Source organism: Pleurodeles waltl, chromosome 5, assembly GCF_031143425.1.
Source record: "Pleurodeles waltl isolate 20211129_DDA chromosome 5, aPleWal1.hap1.20221129, whole genome shotgun sequence".
NCBI classification, from domain to species: domain Eukaryota; kingdom Metazoa; phylum Chordata; class Amphibia; order Caudata; family Salamandridae; genus Pleurodeles; species Pleurodeles waltl.
In genome coordinates this window covers 80,672,576-80,685,673 of record NC_090444.1, presented here as the reverse complement: position 1 = coordinate 80,685,673, position 13,098 = coordinate 80,672,576, and the positions used below count along the sequence as shown (strand labels likewise).

At 49.4% G+C, this 13,098-nt stretch overlaps 1 long non-coding RNA gene across 1 annotated transcript in view; it reads right to left on the bottom strand.

The window, feature by feature from the left end:
- Positions 1–1,863: 1,863 nt before the first annotated feature.
- LOC138295378 (uncharacterized) overlaps positions 1,864–13,098 on the bottom strand; it is a 382,460-nt gene continuing 371,225 nt past the window's right edge. Inside the window, exon 8 of the long non-coding RNA XR_011203586.1 lies at positions 1,864–2,850. This is a non-coding gene — a long non-coding RNA (uncharacterized lncRNA). The remainder of the gene's footprint in view (positions 2,851–13,098) is intronic.

Below are 13,098 nucleotides of genomic sequence, written 5' to 3'. Positions count from 1 at the left end.
ACAGGCATGGACCTGTCTGATAAGCAGTGGTGAGCTGCTTGGAATTAGTAAAAAGAGTATCAAGAAACCCTACGGTAAAGGACGCCCAATTCAACTTTATACATCTCTTATCTCATACCATTTTGTATAAGTAGTATGTACACTGGAACTTCCTGAGAGTGCCCTAGATGTAGGAACCTGGACGAGAGTTACTGGGGTAATCTCAGAACTTGTAGGAAGAACCCTGAATAGTGAATCCTGGTTGTGTTTATTGGGACTGATATCTCGAACAAGAAAGAACAAATATGAATGTAGGTTCATGGACCTGGTGTTTATTTTATTCAAGAAGCATACTGCTATGTCCTGGAAATCGCCTACATCCCCAGATAATAACTTCTGGCTTTGTGATGTGAAGAAATGGGCAGGCGTGGAGGAAGGCGCACTTCACTTGCTTTGTAAGCAGGTGAGGGTGAGGTCTAGCTGCAGCAGCATGGGATCCGTATTTGGTAAATCTGGAACCAAAATCTGGGCAGATCGACCTGAGGTCAAGTAATATGTATGGGGGGTGATTGACGAATGTGGCCTGTTGTTGACTTGTCGTATCATATATAGTGCATTTGTACTTGGGGTATGCGGGGGCAATGGGGTGGAGGAGCGCTCTTAACAGAGAAATTATCAGAGTGACTGCATTCTCCATCCACACCCTGAAGACGTTGAGGGAGATCTTCAAATTGTTCCCAAGCAACACTAGGAACACAGTCACTCATGCCCTAGACACCAACCACTTGGACTATGGGAACACGCTCTACGCTGGGACCACCAAACAACTCACTAGAACACTACAAACCATCCAGAACTCAGAAGCCAAACTCATTCTCACCCTCCCACACAGAACTCACATCATACCACACCTGAGAGAACTACACTGGCTCCTGATACACAAACCTGCTCAATTCAAACTCCTTACACACACATTCAAGGCACTTCACAACTTAGGCCCATCTCAGGCCTAACAGTTGCAGCTCCATAAAACCCAGAAACCCCTGCTCCGCTCATGTCCTACACACACATACCATGTATACACAGAACCAGATCAGGAGGACGGGTGTTCTCTTACATAGCTCCTGAAACATGGAACAACCTCCCACTCCACATCAGAGCCTCCTTGTCTCTTCAGAAATTGTGCAAGAAGCTGGTGACCTGGCTTGTCAATTAACAAACCTACCACAGGCAAGGCTAGGCCGACACACCTGCTCAGAGCCAGGATAACCTCCCAGGTGACAGTATGCTTTACAACTCCACTAACATAAAAGTGATAAATATACAGGTGAAAATAAATAAAGAAATACTGTAAAAATATTGTTCTAGTAGTGTTGTGTGTATACTTTTAGTCGGTTCGCCTTTTATCATCAGGGAAGCGAGACCTGATGTCTACTTCATTATATTATTTAGGCAGCGAAATAATTTTAATCGTTTTAATGCAGCAAAGGCAGTCAAACTACGCCCAGCATTTTACAGTAATGGTGAAGGGTGTCCATTTGCTGAAAGATTCCCTTGCCCTCACGTCAGTCTTGATTTCAAGAGCCTACCTCTATTTACACGACAGACTGTACTTTCATTGACAACACCACCAAACCATACCAGATCCAAAAACAGCTCTCCAACAAAAAGCTGAACCATTTCACAGCAAAACTCTCCTCACATGCAAAAACACAAGGATACGTAATCCACAGAGACAGCTCCTTCCAAATCCAGGTCACTAAGAAAAATACGAAAGCCTGATGCCAGCCCTCCCTTCTAAAGGGAATACAATCCTAACTTCTGGATTCAGAATCCAGAACAACCATCTGATTCTGGACACCTTCCATGTGAGTGGTGGCAACATATTACTTGCCTCCTGTCTAGTGAAGAGAGTTTTTGCACACCTTTAGCTGTCCCTTTAGAAACCCACTGTCTTCCTCGACCTGGTGCATCACGCACAACATGGAACAAAACGGCGCAGAACATTGCTTGACAGAAGAACTGACAATCCCTGGAGTCAATGCAAACAAACATCACCACCGCACATGAAACCAAATGGTAAAAACGGAAAATAATAAAAGCTAAGCCAGCTTAGGTAATGCACCAAGGATCTGGAAGAAACATTCCTTCACGCAATAGGCACAGTCGTTACACCAGTAATTCCCAACAGAGCCAAAAATATATATGAGAAACAATTAAAAACAGTAACTAGAAAAAGTCTGCCCATGTATTATTCTCAACATACAAAAATACCTACATTTTAAAAAATCCAAAATTACAGCCTAAATCAGTTCACACGTATTGGGAGGTTAACTCCATTGCTTCAGATGATCAGTCAGCTCCTCCCCATGGGTTCCTCGGGCGCTAACCATTCAGCCCACCTACCCTTTTCCATCCAAAAATCAAATGGTTCGCTGACCCAGAAATTGCTAACACGGATAGCCTGTATGCAAGCACAGAGGGGACAGTGGTAAAGGGTGGCCTCGTGTGCTGTGGCAGGCATGACCCATGTTCTGCACCTCACTGTGCAGCAGACAGTAGGAGTTCTCTCAAGGTGTTCAGCGAGGAGGGGGATGGCAAGCCTTCCAGGTTCTTGTGGCCATTTGAAGTTCTCATGGGAGATCATGTGAGAATTCAAAACCTTGGCGAACATTCTGTGAGACAGTGGTAGATACAGCTGCAACAGATGCTCATTTGCCTTGCCAAGCAATCGTGTCTGGACAGGTATCTTCACAACAATGATTCAGATGATGCAAGAACACTTGCCTAATTGCCTAAGTGTGAATCGGCTCCCAAAAGTCAAGGAATCATTCTTCAAGTCACGTGGCAACAAGAATCCGGCTACCACACCTATAAGAAAAATGTGAAAGAAACAGTCAGTCATAATTTTCATTATGTATATTGATATGCATAAATACTGGCAGTTACATATTATCACTCAAAGAACTAACTACTCCGATAGTAACACCTGAATAAGACTAAACCTACGCAAGACTTTTATTGTATGAAGAACAATTGCATTAAAGGAAAACATCAGTGGGTGGGTAAGGGTTTGGAGGCTGGCATGATGGATGCCTTTTTCTAGGCTCTGGATGGCACTTTTGCCGTATGGCTTCAGACGCTGATTCAGGGACTCCTACTGCCAAGCATAAAGAGACGGGCTCCAACTGAGCCCCATATGATGGTGGGCCGCAAAATGGGAACGTCTTGCGTAGGAAAGTAGCCTCTTTCTAGCAAGGTTACCCCCATTTTTGGCCTGTTTGTCAGTGTGTTTGACTGTGTCTACTGGGATCCTGATAATCAGGACCCCAGTAGTTATGCTCTCTCCCTTAAATTATGGTTGTTGCTTACTGTTAACCAGGTACTTCACCTACAATTGGCATACTGGTGGCCCCTTATAAGTCCCTAGTATATGGTACTGAGGTACCCAGGGGACATTGGGGTTCCAGGGGATCCCTATGGGCTGCAGCATACCTTTTGCCACCCATAGGGAGCCCATTCAAAGGCTTCTGCAGGCCTGCCATTGCAGCCTGCGTGAAAGGGTGCATGTAACCTTTCACTGTCATTTACACTGCACCAGGTCACTCATAAGTCACCCCTATAGCAGCCCCCCCAGCCCTGAGGGCAGGGTGCAGAGTACCTGTGTGTGAGGGCACCCCTGCACTAGCAGAGGTGCCCCCACGACCTCCAGGACCATTTTCACTGACTTTGTGAGTACAGGGACGCCATTTTACGTGTGTACTGGACATAGGTCACTACCTATATCCAGCTACATAATGGTAACTCCAAACATAATCATGTTTGGTATCAAACATGTAGGAATCATACCCCCATGTTTTTGCAAGAATTAGTTGTATGATTCCATGCACTCCGGGGCTCCTTAGAGGACCCCCAGTACTGCCATTCTAGCCTTCTGAGGTTTTCCATGCAGCCCCAGCTGCTGCCACCTCTAAGACAGGTTTCTGCCCTCCTGTTGCTTGAGCATCTCAAGCCCAGGAAGGCAGAACAAAGGATTTCCTTTGGGAGAGGGGTGTTACACCCTCTCCCTTTGGAAATAGGTGTTACAGGCTTGGGAGGGGTATCCTCCCCAAGCCACTGGAAATGCTTTGAAGGGCACAATTGGTGCCCTCCTTGCATAATCCAGTCTACACCGGTTCAGGAACCCCCAGTCCCTGCTCTGTTGCGAAACTGGACAAAGGAAAGGGGAGTGACCACTCCCCTGTCCATCATCACCCCAGGGGTGGTGCTCAGAGCTCCTCCAGAGAGGCCCTGGGTTTCGCCATCTTGAATTTAAGGTTACCAGGGAACTCTGGGAGCATCTGAGTGACCAGTGGCAGCAGGTGACGTCAGAGCCCTCCCCTGATAGGTGCTTACCTGGTTAGGTGACCAATCCCCCTTTCAGGGCTATTTAGGGTCTCTCTTTTGGGTGGTTCTTCAGATTCAGATTGCAAGACTCCAGCAGGAATCCTCTGCATCCTCCACTTCAGCTTCTCACTGAAGAAACTGCAACTGGAACCTCAGGAACTCTACAAACTGCAACAAAGAAACAAGATGCCTTCTGCAACCCTGTATCTTCAGCTCCTGCCAGCAACTGCAAGTATTGGTCGTGCATCCTCTGAGGATAGCCCATCTTCAGCCAGCACCAGAAGAGCGAAGGAATCTCCCTTGGGGTAAAGGAGTCACTCCCCTGCTTCTGCAGGCATCTACTGCGACGACGACCGGTGGCGTGGATCCCCACTCCTGACAAGCTGCGTGGATCCTGAATCACAGGTGGTGGACTGAAGTGGTCCTGACACCCTACTGTCCAACTTCGGACAGTAGCCCCGTGCACTGCGTGTTTTGCAGTTGCCAAGGCTTGTTGGCATCCGTCCACGAAGTTCTTTGTGCACTGTGAAGCTCTGGCCCCCAGCACTCTATCCTGCGACGCACAGTTTCCTGAGTGGTTCCCCGGCGGCGTGGGATCCCTTGTTGTAGTGCTGCATTGGCCTCCTTTTGCACCTCCTTTGTCCGCGTGCTGTGGGACTCCTGTGTGCGCTTCCTGGTCTTGTGTGGGCTCTCTGAGTTGCTGAGAGCCCCCTCTGACTCCCTGTCCTGGGTGGAGCCCACTAGGTCCCTCCTGGTCCCAGGCAGTGCCATTTTCCGCTAACCGTGAGCTTTGCATGTGCCAAGGCTTGTTGGCGGAATCCAGCAACGCAAACCAGACTGCAATCATGCACCCGGCGTGGGACATCATCTGCACCAACCAGAAACCTGCATCCATCTTGTTGGGTGCAGTAATGCTATTGTTCTTCACTGGTGGTTCCTCTTTTGCACCTTCATCTGGGTTAGCAGGGGCTCCTGTTCTCGCTGGACTCTTCTGTGCTTCTTTGACTTGGTCTCCCCTCATTCCACAGGTCTTCAGGTTCAGGAATCTACTGTTGGTGTCTTGGTGTCTCTTCTGGTTCTTGCATAACCTTCTTTCTTGTGTGTTCTAGGAAAGTTACTGTGATGTACTCCTGCTTTCCTGGGCTCTGGGGTGGGGTCTATTACGTACCTTTGGTGTTTTCTAATACTCCCAGCACCCCTCTACACACTACACTTGCCTAGGTAGGAAACCAACATTCGCATTCCACTTTCTAAGTATATGGTTTGTGTTCCCCCTAAGCCCATTTCTTACTATTGTTATTTTCACTAATTGGAGTGTTTTCTAACTGTTTTCTTGCACATTTCTGCATACTAGTGTATATAATTTGTGTATTACTTACATCCTAAGGGAATATAATCTCTATGGTATTTTTGGTATTTGTGTCACCCAAATAAAGTACCTTTATTTTTGTAACACTGAGTATTTTCTTTCACATGTGTGAGTACTGTGCGACTGTAGTGGTATTACATGAGCTTTGCATGTCTCCTAGTTAGGCCTTGGCTGCTCATCCACAATACCCCTAGAGAGCCTGGCTGCTAGACACTGACTACAGTTCATTAAAAAGGGATAACTGGACCTAGTATGAGGTGTACGTACCTTAGGTGCTCACTACAAACCAGGCCAGCCTCCTACACTTGATGGCAGACATACTGGAACCAAATTGGACGGCAAACATACTGGAGCTGAAATGAGTGTCCCCTGACAAAGACAAAGTGACAAGATGATGGCCGAATGCAATATGCAGCGATGGAGCCGGAGTGCTGCTTGTGATGGACCCTAAGGGCTGCACCGCAGTTGTTGTGATTCATGCCGCTTCCAAGGAAGATGTCGGACACTGACTAAACTGGGGCTGGATGTCCTGCACAGCCCCTCGACCTGGCTGGTGCAGGTGTGGGTGTACAGGGAAGCTCTGCCAAGCAGGAGCGGTATGGATATCAAACACATATAGTTAAGAAGTCCTTTTTCTGTGTCAAAGACACTATAAGGTCAAAACTGAAAATAAATGTCAGCCAGAGTTCACAGAAGAGGACAAAATTATTTTTACCCCAGTGGCATGCAGAAGAAGAGAGATGGGCATGCACTTGACCCTTACTTAGCTATAGAAGATTCGGTGGATGATACAAAAGGAGAGACAACTGACTTTGATAGTATGGTGAGGAAACTGAATGCAGCGAATGGGCTAGGGTAGCTGCAGAATCTTGGCTGGGATGTATCGAGACAAAAACAACAGGAATGGAGGATGGATTGAAGGTGATGGTGTAGTAAGCTGTGTTCTGGTTGTAGTATCCCATACTTTTTTGCATAGTGTCAGTATGTTTTGGACTGTAGTTTACTGGGATCCTGCTAACCAGGGCCCCAGTGCCGGTGCTCTCTCCTCTCAATTTGGTTGCAGGTAAACTTTCTACACCCACAGTTGGCATACTGGTGCACCTATGTAAGTCCCTAGTATATGCTACCTAGGTACCTGGGGCATTGGTACACCAGGGGTCCCCCATGGGCTGCAGCATGTATTGTGCTGCCCATGAGAGCCCATGAAAACTGTGTCTGCAGCCCTGCCATTGCAGCCTGTGTGAAATGGTGCATGCACCCTTTCACCCCCGAACCCGGTCACTGCACTTAGACACTATGACTCACCCCTCTGGTAGGCCCTTCAGCCCAAGGGCAGGGTGCATGTCCGTAAGTGTGAGGGTACCCCTGCATGAGCAGGTTGCCCTTACAGACTCCAGGCCATTTCCTGGACTCTGTAAGTGCGGGGAAGCCATCTTAAGGTATTTGGTGGACACTGGTCAACACGAGTGGTCCAACTACATAATGGCTTCTCCGAACCTAGGCATGTGGTATCAAACATGTTGGAATCATACAACTACACCAATTCCAGTGCTAGTTGCATAACACCATGTACTCTGGGGGTTCCTTAGAGGATCCCCAGTTCTGCTTGTGCAGCCCTACGGGGTCTAGCTGCCAACCCGCGCTCCTGCTTACCCCAGACACTGTTCTGCACTTCTGCTGGTGAGTCTGGCTCAGGACGAAGAGGCAGAACAAAGGATTTCCTGCGAGGGAAAGGTGTGACCACCTTCCCCTGAGTATTAAGTGTTTAAGGGATGGGGTGGGGTGGCCTCTGAGCGCCACCAGACTGCTTTGAAGGGCACATTTGGTGCCCACCTTGCATAATCCGGTTTGCACGGTTTAGGAACCCCAGTCCCCACTCTGGAGCAAAACTACACAAAGGAGAGGGGAGTAACCACCCCCCTGTCCAGCTCCTCCCCTAGGGAGGTGCACAGAGCTCTGCAAGTTGGCCACTTGATTCTGCCATCTTGGAAACAAGATGGGCAGAGGCCCCTGGGAGCATCTGACCGGTTAGGTCAGGTCGATGACGTCCCTTACCCCCTCTGATAGATGGGCCACTTCAGAGAGTGACTAACCCCCTTATAGGGTTACTTAAGAGCTCCCCCATTGATGGGTCCTCAAATTAATCGAGCAAGACTCTCCAAAGAACTCTCTGCAAGACATGTTCTGCTCTTGGCCCCTGGAACCGCTGCTGGTCTGCTTTGGAACTGAAACACGTCTGCTTCTGGTGGGAAGGCTCCCAATGCAACATTGTTTCTCTGGATCCTGCAAGAATTCTGCAACATCCAAGGCTGTGCATCCTCCAGGATCACAAGGACCCTGTTTGCACCCGGAGGCACAAAGGAATCGCCCTTGGAGTGATGGAGTCACTACACTGGAACCGCATGCGCCTCAAGACAACGTCGACCGGCTGGTGGGTTCTGCTGTTCCACAGTCATTGAAAGGCTCTGCTTCACCGGTGGCGAGTCTGTGGGATCTTCTGGGTCCTGCTTGTCTTCTGACCAAACTGTGGGCCCCTGCTCCTGCCACTGGACTGGAACCCCTGTGCACCATGACCGTTACACTTGCCAAGGCTTGTTGACCCTTCCTCCAGAAGATCTCCAGAAGCCAAGAAGCCCCACTCTCCAGCACTCTGCAACTCGAAGATCAGCCCATGTCCTTCAAATCCTACGACGTGTGACTACTGTTTTGTTGCGCTGGTGAGGCCTCCTTGTGACTCCATGTGTCGTCACCTGTGGGTCACTCATGGGGGCTCCACCGACTTCTGCTGGCCTTCCTGTGTGCGGAAGGCAAGCCCTCCTTGGTAGAGTCTCCTGGACCTTGATGGTCTCCAAAACTTTGCAAACACTTCTTCAGCTCCTCTTCCATTTGCCAGTACTTGTTGGTGACCTGGCTGGTCACTGACCCTCCTGCAATCCGGCGACCATCGAGAGATGGCTTGTAGGTGACTCCTGGGATCTTCTGCACCTCCTGGTCCCCGCAGCTGGACTTCTTCTTCCACCGACTTGCAGGAACTTCACCTCCAGGAGGTTGGACATTGCCACCTGCAGTTCTTCCACCGACTTGCAGGAACTTCACCTCCAGGAGGTTGGACATTGCCACCTGCAATACCTGGGCACCTCCAAGGGTGCTGGACTCTGTCCCCTTCCTTTGCAGGTCCTCCATGTCCAGGATCCGTCCCTGGGTTCCACCGGCCTGGTCCATGGGTCGTGATAGCAGCTGGACAATCCGAGGCTTCCACTGACTTCAAAGAGAGTCTCTTCTCCCCTCTGCATCCAAGTCCCTGGTGCACGTACTCCTGTCTTCTGGGTATCCTGGGGTAGGGGCACTCTCCATCCTCCCTCTTGTCTGCTAGTTTCCTAGGGGGTTCACTGGAAAAGTTCCTGAATCCCACACACACTAACCACTTCTCTCTGCGTTAGCCTATGGGACGACTGGGTAGGTAACTACCTTGCACCTGGTCACTGGGGACACTAACTGTACTTACCTCTGGTGTTTCCATCTGCCCCCAGCCTCTAGCTAACTACCACACTTACCTTGGTTAGGGGGTCACTATTTCACATTCCACTTTTTTGGTATATGGTTTGGCCCTCCCATAGGGCCCTGTGTATTCTTATGCTATTTCTGTTGGTCATTTTGTGTACATATTCTGTGTAGATATCTCCAAAGGGAGATATACCAATGCCAGTCTAGTAGTAGTGCTGTAAATAGAATATAGCATCCTTTATTTTTGCAGCACTTGTGTGGTTCTTTCTTGTGAGTGAGTTACTGTCTGACTACAGTGGTATTGCAAGTGCTATACATTCCTCCTGGATAAGCTTCAGCTGCTCGCCTCAGCTACCCCTAGAGAGCTTCTGCTATGTGGACTCTAACTCATGAACCTAAGCTGATTTTCAACACAGGTCAGCGTTATTGCTTCTGGATTAGAGTGGACACAGAGGAGAATCGGAAGTGTGTGCTCCAGGTGAGGGTATTAGGCTCCCCCACTATCCCTTCCCTTCCAAAAGGTAACAGCAACAACAGAGACATTTTTCACAGAGCGTATCTCTGCACTGGGGCATCATGGAAGGAACTTGATTAAAAAAAAAAGATTTAGACTGCCATCAAGGCTGTCGGATGCATAGGAGGAGGAACCATTATAGTAATGCTGAATAACTCAGTCCTGACAGACACCATTTTGATGAAAGCTTAATGCTTGAAAGTTGCTCCGCAGATGAGGGATAAACATTTTTCTTTCCTAGGTTTAGCCCGAGGACATACTCCAAACGGCAAGAGCTTCAAGAGATTTGCAAATATCTTGTGCACCTGTGACCCCCTGCATCAGTGTGGTGCCCAGCTCGCTTGAAAGTGACCAGGGAAGGATAATACTATGGCCCTCATTACAACCTCGGTGGTCTTTTCGGTCTTCTCAGAAGACCGCCGAGGCTGCGGGCGCCAGAATACGCCAGTGCTGGCGGTATTTCTGGCTCCCTATTTTGACTTTTCCGCTGGGCCAGCGGACAGTAACAGAGTTGCCATCCGCTGGCCCAGCGGAAAAGTCACATCAACATTGCAGCCGGCTCGTAATAGAGCAGGCGGCAATGCTGATGTGCAGCGGGTGCAGTACCACCCACTGCGCATTTCACTGCCCGAAATTCAGGCAGTGAAATGCGCGATGGTGCTATGCCTGGGGGCCCCTGCACTGCCCATGCCAAGTACATGGGCAGTGCAGGGCCCCCAGGGGCACCCCGAGTCCCCTTACCGCCAGCCTTTCCATGGCAGTGTCTACCGCAATGGACAGGCTGGCGGTAAGGGGAGTCAAAATCCCCAGGGCAGCGATGCTTGCAGCGCTGCCCTGGTGGATTACGACCGTAGGGACCGCCAGGGCGGTATGCCGCCGGTCCCGGCGGTATTACCGTGGTGGAAGCACCCCAGTCGAAATAAGGCAGCCAGTACCGCCAGCCTGTTGGCGGTACTACAGCCACAATAGCCCTGGCGGTCACCGACCGCCAGGATTATAATGAGGGCCTATGTCTTTACCCAGACTGAGGTGGCATATGTATTCCTGGACAATATACAATGGTGTGTTATCATATCAATATAGATTGTGGTAATGGCTGAATTCAGCAAATTGCAGTGCTAATGTAACTGCTTAAGTGTTCCTGCAGGTGTTTACGTTTATAGGGTGGTTTCTTGTCGGTTTAAATCTTTTGGACATCATAGCGTGAAATGTCCTCCTGTTTTGATGCTTATTATGTTTCCCGCTCCCTTTTAATTCCTACCCTTTCCACTGTTTTCCATCATCATCCTTCCTGCCTTTCCCTATCTCTCCTATCCCCCGTTAAAGGATTACATAGTCCTTTTTTGCCCCATACAGGGTTTGCTGCAAAATTAAAATCATGGAGTCTACATATGCTGAAGGTACAGACTGATCAAACCTATGGGGATGCTTGTGGTAGAGCTCAGTTACTAATACTGTGAAATATAAACTTTCAGTGCACAACAAGAATCAACAGGGCACTTTTTATGGAGAATTGTGTTAAGATTCGTTATATATATATATATATATATATATATATATATATAATGTTCACTGAAAAAAACAAAGGTGGCTGGGGCGTTATAGTTCTGAATTTGATCACACAAAACCATAGAAATTCAGCAGTTATAGTTATTGTTAATTCAAGAAACTATAACTTGCGCCCCTGCTCATGCACAGTTTTCTCATCAATAATTTTATTGCAAATGTTGCAGTAATAATATCAACAATGCCATAGACGTTGTCATTAATGATGTAATATGTGGAGCAATCTGTGCATAGCGCAAGCACAAGTTATAGTTACCTTAGGGCGTGAGTTTCAGTGGATCTGTGAGTGGGTTTGTGAGTGTATGCGTAAGTGTCTGAGTGGGTCTGTGAGTGGATGTGTAAGTGTGTGAGTGGATGCATGAGGGTCTGAGTACAGCTGTGAGTGGGTGCACGAGGGTCTGTGAGTGGGTGCGTAATGGTCTGAGTCAGTGTGGGAGAAAGATTCAAGGAGAGAGAGGGAGAGAGTGAAAGGGAGAGTGAGATTTTTTTTTAGCCTTTGATAGATGATATACTTACAATGAGATATTTCTGGACAAATTGAAAAGAAAAAAGTGTTTGTCAATTAAAAACAGTGAGATCACTTTACAGTATGATCCTTAAACTTTTGAAGTTTAAAAGAAATTTAAAGAGGGAAATGATCACTGATACACCTAGAGTAGAACCCTCAACTGTCAGTGTGAGGGGCTGTGACCTTAACCATTAGGCCACAGGGGACTATTCTGCTTTGCATCAAAACGTAACTTTGACATTTGAACCACACATGTTGCTATTCTAACTCTTTGATGTCACTGCATGGAGAGACCATGCAATGACAATATCTCTCTCTCTCTCTTCCATCCCATTATGGGATGGAAGAGAGAGAGAAAAAGAGACAGGACCATGGGGGGGAGCCTCAAGGCTCCCGCAGTCCTAGTCGGTGGGCACCCTGGGAAATAGCAGGAGCTGACCCTAGGGTGTGGCAGTCCCCAGGGCCATTAGTGGCTCCACGAGGGGAGCCAGGCGGCCCCCCTCCAACACACATAGCCCCAGGGAGGTGGCGTTCCCAAGGGCTTCGGGGGTCTGAAACGGACCCTCTTCACTCTTATGGTATAGCCCAGGGAGGTGGTGGTCCCCAGGGCTGCACGGGTGCCGGGGCCCCTGCACACAATGCCCCAAAAGGTGGCGGTACCCGGGGCTGTGGGTCCGCGCGGCCCCCTGCATTGTTTTTCTTCAGAGTCCCAGGGTGGTAGTGGTCCCCAGGGCAGCCACACGGCCCCTGCATGATATTAGTTGTAAGCGGTGGCGGCAGGGGTGCCGTGCGTCCCCCTGCACACTGTTTAACAAATGCCCTGGGGAGGTGGTGGTCCCCAGGGCGGGGGCGCTCAGAATGTACTAAATGCCCCAAGAAGGTGGTAGTCCCCGGAACTACGTGGGACCGTGCGCCCTCCTCGCATTCTTTTTCTATAGAGCCCCGGGAGCTGGTGGTCATTGAGGTAGAGAGGTGTCAGAAACTGACCCCCTTCACTCTTTTGGGGTGGTGGTGGTCCCCAGGACTGCGGGGGGCTGGGCGTCCCTGCGCGCTATCTTACTGTGCCCCAGGGAGGTGGCAGCCGACGGGGCTGCAGAGGAGGGCGGACCCCCTGCACACAATGTACCAAATACAATGACCCAAGGAGGTGGTGGTCCCTGGGGCTGTGGGGGCGGGAGGGGGGATTGGTGCGGGGGGACTGCACTGCCCTCCGCATTGCTTTTCTTCAGTGCCCCGGGGAGGTGGTGGTCCCGGGGCATCCGCACGGCCCCG